Genomic DNA, 14,150 nt, shown 5'->3' with positions numbered 1-14,150 from the left:
CTAGACTGCTCTCACTGCCATTTAACTACCAGCACTGGCCCAAATGTCAGGGATTTGACTGTTTGTCTACTGAAATTAAACATCACACAAATCTCTCCGAAATCTATTTTCATCAAACACCTTTCTGGAGACATGACTTGTGTAACCCAGGCGATCTCCCCTTTCTGACAGGACATCAATATGGGAATGTACGTACATACCCCAACCAGAAGCCATGGATTACAGGCAACATCCGCAATGAGCTAAAGGCTAGACCTGCCGCATTCAAGGAGCGGGACTCTAACCCGGAAGCTTATAAGAAAGGCTTGCAAACCATTAGACTACAAAGGGAAGCACAGCCGAGAGCTGCCCAGTGACACGAGCCTACCAGACGAGCTACTTCTATGCTCGCTTCAAGGCAAATAACACTGAAACATGCATGAGAGCACTAGCTGTTCCAGAAGAGCTGTTCCAGAAGACTGTGTGATCACGCTCTCCGCAGCCGATGTGTGTAAGACCTTTAAACAGGTCAACATTCACAAGGCCGCGGGGCCAGATGGATTACCAGGACGTGTGCTGCGAGCATGCACTGACCAACTGGCAAGTGTCTTCACTGACATTTTCAACCTCTCCCTGTCCGAGTCTGTAATACCAACATGTTTTAAGCAGACCACCAGAGTGCCTGTGCCCAAAAACACTAAGGTAACCTGCCTAAATGACTACCGACCCGTAGCACTCATGTCTGTAGCCATGAAGTGATTTGAAAGGTTGGTCAGGGCTCACATCAACAACATTAACCCAGAAACCCTAGATCCACTCCAATTTGCATACCGCCCAAACAGATCCACAGATGATGCAATCTCTATTGCACTCCCCACTGCCCTTTCCCACCTGGACAAAAGGAACACCTATGTGAGAATGCTATTCATTGACTGCAGCTCAGCGTTCAACACCATAGTGCCCTCAAAGCTCATCAATAAGCTAAAGAACCTGGGACTAAACACCTCCCTCTGCAACTGGATCCTGGACTTCCTGACAGGCCACCCCCAGGTGGTAAGGGTAGGTAAAAACACATTTGCCATGCTGATCCTCAACACAGGGGCCCCTCAGGGGTGCGTGCTCATTCCCCTCCTCTACTCCCTGTTCACTTACGACTGTACGGCCAGGCACGACTCCAGCACCATCATTAAGTTTGCCGATGACACAACAGTTGTAGGCCTGATCACCGACAATGACGAGACAGCCTATAGGGAGTATGGTGTTGTGCCAGGACAACAACCTCTCCCTCAACGTGATCAAGACAAAGGAGATGATTACGGACTACAGGAAAAAGAGGATTGAGCACGCCCCCCATTCTCAGTGACAGGGCTGCAGTGGAGCAAGTTGAGAGGTTCAGGTTCCTTGGTGTCCACGAACAAACTAGCATGGTCCAAGCACACCAGGACAGTCGTGTAGAGGGCACAACAAAACCTATTCCCCCTCAGGAGACTGAAAAGATTTGGCATGGGTCCTCAGATCCTCAAAAGGTTCTACAGCTGCACCATCGAGAGCATCCTGACAGGTTACAAGCCTGGTATGGCAACTGCTCGGCCTCCAACCGCAAGGCACGACAGAGGGAAGTGCGAATGGCCCAGTACATCACTGGGGCCAAGCTTCTTGCCATCCAGGACCTCTATAAGAGGCGGTGTCAGAGGAAGGCCCTAAAAATTGTCAAAGACTCCAACCACCCTGGTCTAGACTGTTCTCTCTTCTACCGCACGGCAAGCGGTACTGGAGCGCCAAGTCCAGGTCCAAGAGGCTTCTAAACAGCTTCTACCCCCAAGCCATAAGAATCATGACCATGTAATCAAGTGGCCACCCAGACTATTTGCATTGCCCACCGCTCCCCCCCTTTTACACCGCTGCTACTCTCTGTTGTTATCATCTATGCAGGCTCTTTGATAACTCTAACTACATATACATATTACCACAACTAACCGGTGCCACCACACATTGAGTACCAGTACCCCCCTGGATATAGTCTCGATATTGTTATTTTACTGCTGCTCTTTAATTACTTGTTACTTTTATTTCTTATTCTTATCCATATTTTTTTAAAGCGGCATTGTTGGTTATTAACTTGTAAGTAAGCATTTCACTGTAAGGTAACCTGTTGTGTTCGGCGCATGTGACTAATAAATTATTAGATTTAGATTCGAATAGGAAATTGATTAAACATAATTAACGCAATCATGTCCCTCAGGGCACAATTCTGGCAGAAGAGCGAGAGACATTGACAGAGACACAGATATACACAGTAACAAAATAAAATAAAACAAAGCCATCTGCATGTGCTCCTACAAAGACACAACAGGCCCAGCTGCAGTAAACACATGGTTAATTACACATAGGTATGGTCCAGTCATACTTAACCACCACAACATCATTATGCTAACCAAAATGGCCGCCACTGAGACAATACAGACTCTGTCCTGCTGATGGAACTACGGGGAAACAGAAATCTGATACCCTTGTGAATATGCATGGGGAGCAAGAAAACAAGAAATATGTTTGTGAGGCCTGACATTACACAGTTATGACACATAATTCTGGCAGCAGAGAAGTCAAAAAGGAAAATGTCATCCATTCCTAGGCCACTCAGCTCAGAGAAGATTAGACATTTTATTCAGAGAGACGGATACTGGTAGGTGTGGAGTCTCTCTCTCTCACTCTCTGAGAGATAATCAAATAAGGCCTAAGAGTCAAATCAGAACTGGGAGATCAGTTTGACCCAGTTAACAGCAGCATCTCCCTCCCTCTCTCTCTCCCCCTTCTTTCCTCCCCACCTAGCACATCACCTGCTTTGTGATGCGTGTTTAACAGGGCTCTCCATCCAATGCCTGTCTGCATTTACTTACTTACATTTTTACTTATTAAGACTGACTGAGGACTAGAGGCAGGAGGAGACAAGACCAATAAAGTATATATCCCAACTGTCGCATAACAAATACCGTCTCCCTCTCTTCTCCTTTTCTCTCCTCTCTTCCTCTTTCATTTCTTCTCCTCTTCTCCATTCTCTTCAATGGAATTCAATCAAGGCGAACACCTTCACCTCTTTCTCCCCCTCTCGTTAGGAGAATCTGGAGCACCTGACGCTCATTAAGCCGTAAGTCAGCTGGTCGCTAACGGAGACAGCGCGACGGTCCCCTGCATTCCTCCCATAGCTCACCTCATATCTTTATTAAGGCCGGCACAACAACAACAGTGGCGACAGGGCCTTTTCCCATTTCTATCCAGACTGAAGAAAGATGCAAATAGCAAATTAAATGGATTCAGTTTCAAACTGTAAGAGATGTGTGATTGTATCTTAGGGGCTTTTTGTGTTGAGTGGGCAGGTGCACACTTCACAAATAAAGACACCCATGCAGCACTCAACATCACACACAGATCCGCACCCCTCCTTCCCTCACACACGCACACACACACACCAATCATCCTCTTTTGACTAAAACTCTCACACCCTCAGCACAGAGGGGCTGCCAGCCAATTTATTTTCCTTTCTGCCACAAAATTAGTTTGGAGAGCTCTCCATGCCCTGGAGCTCAACTAACAAGCTCCCCGTAAGTCCCGAGAGAGACAAGCACTGAACGCTACGCTGCTCTTATCAAATCACAGATAGGAGTATATACACATTTATATACACCATGTCCTGTGTGACAGCTAGTCAGCCTTCTATGTGCTCTCATAACCAAGCAGGACCAAGTGGGAGCACTGAGGCTGAAACCTCACAGTCCATCAGCCCATCCAGAGCTGTGACGGTGGTAGTGGAGGAGATTTGTGCTGGTCAATGGAGAGATAAAGAGAGGGATGAGATGAGATGAATATCCAGCTGGTATCGCAGACAGGGTGCTAAAAACATCCAACAGCCACACTACAGAAGACAGATCCAGGAGAAGACGGGATGTCCAATAAAAACACATTTTGACCAATGGGTAAAATAATATGTTAAAGGGAAAGTTCACAGGTCACGCTGGCATAAATGGTTGGGGAACAGGCGCAGGACTGAGTAATAGGGGCTTTTATTTCCCAAATTACAGTGTGCCATGTAAAGGCATGGGGACGAAGACCAAACAAACACATATACAAAACACAGGGTAGAAACCCAAACAAAAGAGCGAGGAGTTCCTTGAATAAATACACAATCGCACAATGATTATCACACGGGACGAGAGACGAGACCGGTAATCATCTGCACATTAGACGTGGCACGAAAGCCAAAACACAGCACAGGTCCTCACACGACCAACGGACATTGGAACAATAATCGACAGGACAATGGTGAACAAAGGGTACACTTATACAATTACTAATCAACAGGAATAGGGACCAGGTGTGCATGAGGACAGTTCCAGAGGGATCTGTGACATCACCATTTTCAACCTCATATTCACCTCCAGCACCACCCCAACACCTCAACATGTGAAAAGGGTATGTTTCTATACCACCGTTAAAACGTATAATAATAAATAACATCAAATTGATCAGAAATACAGTGTAGACATTGTTAATGTTGTAAATTACTATTGTAGCTGGAAACGGCTGATTCTTTTATGGAATATCTACATGGGTGTACAGAGGCACATTATCAGCAACCATCACTTCTGTGTTCAAATACAAATTAAATCAAATGTATTGGTCACATACACATGGTTAGGAAATGTTAATGTGAGTGTAGCAACATGCTTGTGCTTCTAGTTCCGACTATGCAGTAATGAAAATGGCACGTTCCAAGTTTATAATTTGAAAAGGCTCATTCGTTTTTTCTTTGGAAGTCTGCCTATAAGGCCAACATCCCGGAGTCGCCTCTTCACTGTTGATGTTGAGACTAGTGTTTTGCGGGTATTATTAAATGAAGCTGCCAGTTGACGACTTGTGAGGCGTCTGTTTCTCAAACTAGACACTCTAATGTACTTGTCCTCTTTCTCAGTTGTGCACCGGGGCCTCCCACTCCTCTTCCTATTCTGGTAAGAGCCAGTTTGCACTGTCAATTGAAATACATTCATTATGCCCTAATTTATGGATTTCACATGACTGGGTAGTTGTGCAGCCATGGGTAAGCCTAGGAGGGCATAGGTCCATCTACTTGGGAGCCAGGCCCACCCACTGAGGAGCCAGGCTCAGCCAATCAGAATGAGTTTTTCCCCATAAAAGGGCTTTATTACAGAAAAATACTTTTCAGTCTCATGAGCTGTCCGGGTGGCTGGTCTCAGATGATTCCGCAGGTGAAGAAGCAGGATGTGGAGGTCCTGGGTTGGTGTGGTTACACGTAGTTGTAAGGCCAGTTGGAGGCAGCTTATGGTAGAGAAATTAACATTAAATTCTGGCAACAGCTCTGATGGACATGCCAATAGGGCGCTCCCTCAAAATGTAGATATCTGTAGCATTGTGTTGTGTGCCAAAACTGCACATTTAAGAGTGGCATTTATTGTACCCAGCACAAGGTGCACCTGTGTAATGATCATGCTGTTTAATCAGCTTCTTGATATGCCACACCTGTCAGGTGGATGGATTATCTTGACAGAGGAGAAATGCTCAATAACAGAGATGTAAACAAATTTGTGCACAATCATTTAGAGAAGTAAGCTTTTGTGTGATTGGAACATTTCTGGGATATTTTATTCCAGCACATGAAACGTGGACACTTTACATGTTGCGTTTATAGTTTTGTTCAGTAAAATGTTGCTTTTTGTGACCAGCAGAAACAACTTGGAAGACGACCACCCTTACATATAAAATCCTCAAAGGTTCCTGTGAGAAAGCGGCACCGCTCTGTCAAAAGAGCTCAGAGATTAAAATCGGATTTAGAAGTTTACAAAATCAGACTTTCTTGATATAATGTTAATGATAAGTTACAGAAAGACCCTACTGAACAATTCAGAACATGAATAATCACATTTGTCTTGGTAAAATGTATTTTACAACATAAAGAAGTGACACTTCCTCACCAAACATATGTAGTGATGCTTTGTCCAGTCCTATATAGCATTACTGACCATCTCACGAGCCATGTATATTTTTTATATAAGTTTTTATGAAGTTTATTTGGACAGGGACAATGTACAACAAAAACATACATCTCAGAAGTGAGAACTGATGCGTTTGCACCAGATTTGAGCTTACAGCTAATTTACATCTACGGTCCCAGAATGAACATCAAGAGGCGTGTAATGAATGTCAAGAGAGACTACATTACTACAATGTGTACTGTGCTCATACGGATGAGTCCCCCTCTCAACATAGCAGACACAGAATGTTATGGTGTTTTAATTGCAGTCTTACAATGCTGCTGTTAGCAGTGCCAGGCATAGTAATCGATATGTAGGTGATAATTGATGAGTGCTTCATTTTACTGTGCTCATCTAGGGTCTTCTCTCTGATACTACTGTCTGCAGCTGCCTGGAAGTTAACTGATAATTGAAGAGGAGAAAGATGAGAGAAAAGTGTGTCACAGCACTGAGCTCTAGGAGAGACGATAAGGGGATGGGTGTGTACAGCATATCACCCCATTGCAGCATGCTACTGCCTGCCTGCGAGCACACACACACATACACTCATGCACACACACACACACATGCACTCATGCACACACACACATACACTCATGCACACAGACAAACAAGCATGTGCATGGACACACATCAAACAAGTACTGTATGTGCACGCACGCACAGTGAGAGAAGCCTGCCCTGTTAAGCTGCTGCATATCCTAAGCAGAGAGAAGATGATCTCTCTCTCTCTCTCTCTCCCAGGTCAGTGTACAGAGCACTAGTAATGGTACCTCCTCAAAGTGGGACCAATGAAGATGCAATTTTCCTTTTCCAATTGAGCAATCAATCTCACTTCTCATTCGCTCCACTCAGCCTCATTACTAGGGCTGTGAATTGCCAGGGAACTCACGATACGATATTATCAGGGTGAAATCCCTGAGAGGTTTCCTGAGTTATGAAGGATGCCTGTATCTTTGTCATTTCTGGGTGTATTGATACACCATCCAAAGTGTAATTATTAACTTCTACATGCTCAAAGGGGTATGAAATGTCAGCTTTTTCCTACCAATAGGTGCCCTTCTTTGCAAGGCATTGGAAAACTTCCCTGGTCTTTGTGGTTTATTCTGTGTTTGAAATTCACTGCTCAACTGAGGGACCTTACAGTTAATTGTATGTGTGGGGTACAGAGATGGGTTAGTCATTCAAAAATCACCTTGACTAGGAAGAATTCTAGTGTTGGATAGTCATAGCCAGCTAGCTAACATTGAATGCCTCTGTTTGAGCTGGCTGCATTTGCTAGCAAAGTGAAAGTGAAAAAAATACAGCAAAATATAGCTAGCTCTCTCTCTCTTGCTTCTCCTTAATTTTTAAATACATTCATTTGTTCAAAACTTTTCAACTATTGTATTTTTCTCTCTGAACGACTCATCACATTTTATGCACTGCAGTGCTAGGTTGCTGTAGTAGCTTTCGGAATCATTCATTCTCTGAGCCTTTGATTGGGTGGACAACATGTCAGTTCATGCTGCAAGTTGGAAGACATCCTCCGGAAGTTGTCATAATTACTGTATAAGTCTATGGAAGGGAGTGAGAACCACAAGCCTCCTAGGTTCTGTATGGAAGTCAATGTACGCAGACGAGGAGGGAAACTAGTCTTCCTTCGGTTACACCATTGTGCTACTCTACAGAGTGCTGTTGATGCTACTGCAGACCTTCATTGCAAAAAAGTGTGTTTTAATAAATTATTTGGTGACGTGAATATATTTAGTATAGTTTTATCTAAAAAGGATAACTTTTTTACGTTTCACTATTTTTATTTTTATGAAATTCACTGAGGAGGATGGTCCTCCCCTTCCTCCTCTGAAGAGCATCCACTGTTTAAAACAGTTACAGTTTAATGGCTGTGAAAGGAGTAAACTGAGGATGGATCGACAACATTGGAAACTCAGCAGAAAAAGAAACGTCCCTTATTCAGGACCCTGTCTTTCAAAGATAATTCGTAAAAATCCAAATAACTTCACAGATCTTCATTGTAAAGGGAAACACTGTTTCCCATGCTTGTTCCATGAATCATAAACAATTAATGAACATGCATCTGTGGAACGGTTGTTAAGACACCTACAGCAATTAAGGTCACAGTTATGAAAACTTGGGACACTAGAGGCCTTTCTACCGACTCTGAAAAACACCAAAAGAAAGATGCGCAGGGTCCCTGCTCATCTGCGTGAATGTGCCTTAGGCATGCTGCAAGGAGGCATGAGGACTGCAGATGTGGTCAGGGCAATAAATTGCAATGTCCGTACCTTGAGACGCCTAAGACAGCGCTACAGGGAGACAGGAAGGACAGATGATTGTCCTCGCAGTGGCAGACCACGTGTAACAACACCTGCACATGATTGGTACATCCGAACATCACACCTGCGGGACAGGTACAGGATGGCAACAACAACTGCCCAAGTTACACCAGGAACGCACAATCCCTCCATCAGTGCTCAGACTGTCCGCAATAGGCTGAGAGAGGATGGACTGACGGCTTCTAGACCTGTTGTAAGGCAGGTCCTCACCAGACATCACCGGGCAACAACGTCGCCTATGGACACAAACCCACCGTCGCTGGACCAGACAGGACTGGCAAAAAGTGCTCTTCACTGACGAGTCACGGTTTTGTCTCACCAGGGGTGATGGTCGGATTCGCGTTTATCGTTGAAGGAATGAGTGTTACACCGAGGCCTGTACTCTGGAGCGGGATCGATTTGGAGGTGGAGGGTCCGTCATGGTCTGGGGTGGTGTGTCACAACATCATCAGACTGAGCTTGTTGTCATTGCAGGCAATCTCAACGCTGTGCGTTACAAGGAAGACATCCTCCTCCCTCATGTGGTACATTTCTTGCAGGCTCTTCCTGACATGACCCTCCAGCATGACAATGCCCCAGCCATACTGCTCGTTCTGTGCGTGATTTCCTGTACGACAGGAATGTCAGTGTTTTGCCATGGCCAGTGAAGAGCCCAGATCTCAATCCCATTGAGCACGTCTGGGACCTATTGGATCGGAGGGTGAGGGCTAGGGCCAATCCCCCCCAGAAATGTCCAGGAACTTGCAGGTGCCTTGGTGGAAGAGTGGGGTAACATCTCACAGCAAGAACTGGCTAATCTGGTGCAGTCCATGAGGAGGAAATGCACTGCAGTACTTAATGCAGCTGGTGGCCACACCAGATACTCACTGTTACTTTTGATTTTGACCCCCCCTTTGTACAGGGACACATTATTCAATTTCTGTGGAACTTGTCTCAGTTGTTGAATCTTGTTATGTTCATACAAATATTTACACATGTTAAGTTTGCTGAAAATAAATGCAGTTGACAGTGAGACAGTGAGTTTCTTTTTTGCAGAGTTTAGTTCATCCTCAATACTAACCTAAATGATAGAGTGAAAGAAGGAAGCCTGTACAGAATAAAATATTCCAAAACATGCATCCTGTTTGCAATAAGGCACTAAAGTAAAACTGTAAAAAATGTGGAATATAAATTAACATTATGTTCTGAATACAAAGCGCAACACATCACTGAGTACCACTCTTCATATTTTCAAGCATGGTGGTGGCTGCATCATGTTATGGGTATGCTTGTCATCGGCAAGGACTATGGAGTTTGCTAGGATATATATAAATGGAATAGGCCTCCCGAGTGGCGCAGTGGTCTAAGGCAACACTACTGACCCGGATTCGATCTCAGGCTGTGTTACATCCAGCCGTGACCTTGATTCCCATAGGGCGGTGCACAATTGGCCCAGCGTCATCTGGGTTAGGGGTGGGTTTAGCCAAGGGGGCGGCTTTACTTGGCTCATCGCGCTCTAGTGACTCCTTGTGGTGGGCTGGGCGCCTGTAGACTGACTTTGGTCATCAGTTGACTGGTGTCTCCTCCGACACATTGGTGCAGCTGGTTTCCGGGTAAAGCGGCGGGTGTTATGAAGGTTTGGCAGTTCATGTTTCGGAGGACGCATTACTTGACCTTCGCCACTCCCGAGCCCGTTGGGGAGTTGCAGCGATGAGACAAGATCGTAATTAGATCGCAATTGGATTATCGCGAAATTGGGGGAAAAGGAGGTAAATTTAAAAAATCCTAGAGGCAAAAACATGCTTCAATCTGCTTTCCAACAGACACAGGGAGACAAATTCATCTTTCAGCAGGCCAATAACCTTAAACACAAGGCCAAATATACACTGGAGTTGCTTACCAAGATGACATTGAATATTCCTCAGTGGCTTAGTTACAGGTTTGACTTAAATTGGCTTGAAAATCTATGGCATGACTTGAAAATGACTGTCTAGCAAAGATCAACAACCAACTTGACACTTGTCATTATGGGGTAGTGTGTGTAGATGGGTGAGATTTTGTATTTATTTAATACATTTTGAATTGTCGCAGTAACACAACAAAATGTGGAAAATGTCAAGGGGTATGACTACTTTCTGAAGGTACTTAACTGTACTTAAGACATTTCAGACATTTATTATTTATTAATTTGTAAAAGAAAAATCTAAAAATCTAATTCCACTTTTACATTTTGTGTTACTGTATGTAGGCCAGTGACAAAAACAAATCCAAATTGAATCCATTTTAAATTCAGGCTGTAACACAATGTATTGTTGAAAAGGGGTGTGAATACTTTCTGAAGGCAGTACAGTATATACATTTTTACTAATCAATAGTTGGAGTCAAAGTATCGATATACACTATATTACCAAAAGCATGTGGACACCAGCTCGTCGAACAAATCATTCCAAAATCATGGGTATTAATATGGTGTTGGACCCCCTTTGCTGCTATAACAGCCTCCACTCTTCTGGCCAGGAAGGAAAAATAGAGACAGAGATGAAGTGGAGCTCAGCTCCACTCAGCTGTCTCCTGATGCAGACAGATATGTACATAACAGGGTGTTTTTAATACACACACAAAAAAAATATTGCCCCGTAGTCTTTTCTAATTAGATTAGAATCTGATAAGGCCTGCCCTTCAGGAACCCACGAGAGGAGTGGGAGACTTCTCGAGAGTCGGGATGTACTGATTCTCTGTCAGTCAGAGAGACAGGAGCATTCTGACAGGAACTAACAAGGAGAACAGGGAACACAGAGAACCCTGGAGAATAGCTGTGGTTCAGACAAACAGCATCTCTGTGTATCTACAGTTGAAGTCATATGTTTACATACACCTTAGCCAAATACATTTAAACTCCGTTTTTCACAATTCCTGACATTTAATCATCGTAAAAAATTCCTGTCTTAGGTCAGTTAGGATCACCACTTCATTTTAAGAATGTGAAATGTCAGAATAATAGTAGAGAGAATTATTTATTTTGGCCTTTATTTCTTTCATCACATTCCCAGTGGGTCAGAAGTTTACATATACTCAATTAGTATTTGGTAGCATTTCCTTTAAATTGTTTAACTTGGGTCAAATGTTTCAGGTAGACTTCCACAAGTTTCCCACAATAAGTTGGGTGAATTTTGGCCCATTCCTCCTGACAGAGCTTGTGTAACTGAGTCAGGTTTGTAGGCCTCCTTGCTCACACACGATTTTCAGTTCTGCCCACAAATGTTCTATAGGATTGAGGTCAGGACTTTGTGATGGCCACTCCAATACCTTGACTTTCTTGTCCGCCATTTTGCCACAACTTTGCCACAACTGGAAGTATGCTTGGGGTCATTGTCCATTTGAAAGACTCATTTGCGACCAAGCTTTAACTTTCTGACTGATGTCTTGAGATGTTGCTTCAATATATACAAATCATTTTCCTCATGATGCCATCTATTTTGTGAAGTGCACCAGTCCCTCCTGCAGCAAAGCACCCCCACAACATGATGCCTCCACCCCCGTGCTTCACGGTTGGGATGGTGTTCTTCGGCTTGCAAGCTCCCCCTTTTCCTCCAAACATTACGATGGTCATTATGGCCAAACAGTTCTATTTTTGTTTCATCAGACCAGAGGACATTTCTCCAAAAAGTACAATCTTTGTCCCCATGTGCAGTTGCAAACCGTAGTCTGGCTTTATTATGGCGGTTTTGGAGCAGTGGCTTCTTCCTTGCTGAGCGGCCTTTCTGGTTATGTCGATATAGGACTCGTTTTACCCTGGATATTGATACTTTTGTACCGGTTTCTTTCAGCATCTTCACAAGGTCCTTTGCTGTTGTTCTGGGATTGATTTGCACTTTTTGCACCAAAGTACGTTCATCTCTACAAGACAGAACGCGTCTCCTTCCTGAGCGGTATGATGTGGTCCCATGGTGTTTATACTTGCGTACTATTTTGTACAGATGAACGTGGTACCTTCAGGCGTTTGGAAATTGCTCCCAAGGATGAACCAGACTTGGAGGTCTAGAATTATATATTTTTTCTACAATCTTGCCTGATTTCTTTTGATTTTCCCATGATGTCAAGCAAAGAGGCACTGGTTTTGAAGGTAGGCCTTGAAATCCATGTCAATTAGCCTGTCAGAAGCTTCTAAAGCCATTACATAATTTTCTGGAATTTTCCAAGCTGTTTAAAGCACAGTCAATTTAGTCTATGTAAACTTCTGTCCCACTGGAATTGTGATACAGCTAATGATAAGTGAAATAATTTGTCTGTAAACAATTGTTGGAAAAATGACTTGTGTCATGTCCTAACCGACTTGCCAAAACTATAGTTTGTTAACAAGAAATTTGTGGAGTGGTTGAAAAACAAGTTTTAATGACTCCAACCTAAGTGAATGTAAACTTCGGACTTCAACTGTACATGCCGTGATGGAACCAATTGGTGGTGACATTCTTCAGTCACAAAACTACTGACATTGAGCCACTACTAAGAGGCACTCTTTCCTCTTGTCAAAAAATTATAATAATGCCCCAGGGCAGTGATTGGGGACATTGCCCTGTGTAGGATGCTGTCTTTTGAATGGGACGTTAAACAGGTGTACCTTCCCTCTGTTCTATTCTACCAACTTGCTAAAATGGCTGTGTTGTTTTCCTGTCTTAGGGATCTGTAATAGGCCTATTATAGGCTTTATACAGTAAGCCTCTTTGTAAAGCTTTTTCCAATTTGAAGTGACTTTGAGGCTAATATACCTAGCCTGGCAGGTGTATGACTTTGGGTAACCATGGCAACCGTGGCCCAGAGCAACAGCATAGCCAATATCGTGTCAACAGCCAATTCACATTAACTTGTTGCAAATCACAGTAAACACAGGAGCCACTGGCAGCATGTTGATGATGTCATGGCCTCTGTCTGGTAGGAAGACAGGGATCTTATTTTAACAATCTCCCAATAGGCTTCTGGTAAAAATATGAATAGTTAGGCCAATGCAGTCAGGTCAAATAAAATAAAAAGGTTATTTGTCACATGCGTGGTAAATAACAGGTGTAGACTAACAGTGAAATGCTGACTTTATGGGCCTTTCCCAACAATGCCTTTCCCAACAATGCCTTTCCCAACAATGCCTTTCCCAAAATGGGCCTTTCCCAAAAATAGAAAAATAATAACGCAAGCAATAAATAGACGGGGTGTGGCGGCGGACTTTACAAATGACCTGCCAGGACATGAGGCCTATTACCCATTCCAACATAATCACAGCTCGGTCTGACGGGCCCTGCTCCCCGTAGAGAATATAAATGTGCCAAACATCATAAATGACACGACACATCCCTGGGTTTGGGTTTCTTCCCCTGTGAAAATGTCAGACAGGGTCACTTTGTGTCCTCCGATAAGGAAATATGAAAAGGAGCTGCATGCGAGATCTCTCAATGACTCCCTTCGGTCGTATGCTTAGCTGGAAGCAGTTTGTTAATTGAAGCGGAATCTTGCAGCTTTATGAAACACGGTCTAGTGAGCAGATTACTCTGACATAAGTATATATAATTCATGTGTAATTCTCCAATCAGGAGCTGTTTAGAATCACACACACACTAAAGCACACACAAACACACACATGCACGCACATATGTACACCCACATACACACACACACTGGTACAGAACAGATGCACTCTGGAGAGCAATTCATTTTCACCACTAAGCCTTAGTGAGGAAAGGTAAGGCTATCGATAAAACCGTCTATCCCCCAGATCCCCCTTCACCTGCCTGTCGAACATCTCATTCCAAAATCACAAGCGTTA

General features: G+C 43.8%; 1 protein-coding gene across 4 annotated transcripts in view; it reads right to left on the bottom strand.

The window, feature by feature from the left end:
* Positions 1-14,150, bottom strand: part of LOC115102193 (microtubule cross-linking factor 2-like) — a 94,692-nt gene that overhangs the window by 53,936 nt on the left and 26,606 nt on the right. The window lies entirely within an intron of this gene.

Source organism: Oncorhynchus nerka, linkage group LG20 (assembly GCF_034236695.1).
Source record: "Oncorhynchus nerka isolate Pitt River linkage group LG20, Oner_Uvic_2.0, whole genome shotgun sequence".
Classification (NCBI taxonomy): domain Eukaryota; kingdom Metazoa; phylum Chordata; class Actinopteri; order Salmoniformes; family Salmonidae; genus Oncorhynchus; species Oncorhynchus nerka.
Note: the sequence above shows the minus strand (reverse complement) of the source record. Positions and strands in the feature narration are given on the sequence as shown.